The sequence below is a fragment of the Chlorocebus sabaeus genome, chromosome 11 (assembly GCF_047675955.1).
Source record: "Chlorocebus sabaeus isolate Y175 chromosome 11, mChlSab1.0.hap1, whole genome shotgun sequence".
In the NCBI taxonomy this organism is placed as follows: Eukaryota; Metazoa; Chordata; class Mammalia; order Primates; family Cercopithecidae; genus Chlorocebus; species Chlorocebus sabaeus.
This window is the reverse complement of record NC_132914.1, coordinates 9,808,772-9,809,973: the sequence shown is the minus strand read 5'-3', so window position 1 is coordinate 9,809,973 and position 1,202 is coordinate 9,808,772. Positions and strand designations below refer to the sequence as shown.

The 1,202-nt window shown below is 31.6% G+C and overlaps 1 non-coding gene across 1 annotated transcript; it reads right to left on the bottom strand.

Annotated features, from left to right (window-relative positions):
- Window positions 1–530: 530 nt before the first annotated feature.
- LOC119622694 (U6 spliceosomal RNA) lies at window positions 531–637 on the bottom strand. The gene has a single exon (XR_005239275.1). It is a non-coding gene; the product is annotated as a U6 spliceosomal RNA (small nuclear RNA).
- Between the last annotated feature and the right edge of the window lie 565 nt (window positions 638–1,202).

The window sequence follows — 1,202 nt, the reverse complement described above, 5'->3', positions numbered from 1 at the left end:
TGTTTTGTGACCTAACATGTGATGTATCCTGGAAAATGTTCCATGCGCACTCAAAATGAATGTATACCCTGGTGCTGTTGGTTGGAATGTTCTGTATGTGTCTGTTGGATCCAGTTGGTTTATAGTGTCGTTCAAGTCTTCTATTTCCTTATTAATCTTCTGTCTGGTTCTTCTGTCAACTATTAAATGTAACTTATTGAAGTCTTCTACTACAATTGTGTTTCTGTGTTTTTCTCCCTTCAATTCTTTCAAAACTTGATTTATATATTTAGGAGCTATTAGGTTTGGTGCATAAGTATTCATAATAGTAATATATTCGTGGTGAATTGAACGTTTTTCATTATAGGATATCCTTCTTTGTCTCCTGTAAGTTTTTCATTTCAAGTCCATTTGTTTGATATTATGTAGCCACTCTTGCTCTATTTTGGTTATTATTTGGCCAGAATCTGATTTTTTCCATTTTTTCACTTTTAGCCTATATATGTCCTGATATTAAGACTTACTTTGTAATTTTCTTAATGGCTTTTTGTTAAAAAATAAAACACTTCACAAATTTGCATGTCATCGTTGCTCAAGGGCCACACAAATCTTCTCTGTCTTGTTCCAACTTTAGTTTGTGTACTGCTGAAGCAAGCACTGTCAATTTTTTTTGCATGTCTTCTGACATTTTTCTCTCTCATTTTCTCTGCCTTCCTTTGTATTACATTGATTTTTTGGAGTGACACACTTTTATTCTTTTTGTATTTTCTTTTTTCCTGTATTCCATGGATATTTTCTTTTTGGTCACCATGGTAATTATGTAAAGCATCTTAAAGTTATAGTAGTCTATTTTAAACTGTTAACAACTTCAATCATATACAAACATTGTACTACATTGCAGCTTTGCCCCCCCCCAACACTTTATGTTATTGATGTCACAAGTTACATATTTATATACTGTATACCAGTTAACATGCAATTGTACCTATTTGTTGTACAGTTTTATCATTTAAAATCTATGCACCAAAATTAAGATAATACAGATTACTTTACTTGCCCATGAATTTACCTTTGATTCTTCTTTTTGATCAAGTCTGCCATTGAACCTCTAATAAGCTTTTCAGTTCAGTTATTGCATTTTTCACTCCATAATTTCCATTTGGTTCTTTGTTATAGTGTTTTGTATATTTGTTAATAACCTCATTGTGTTGATGCACTATTTT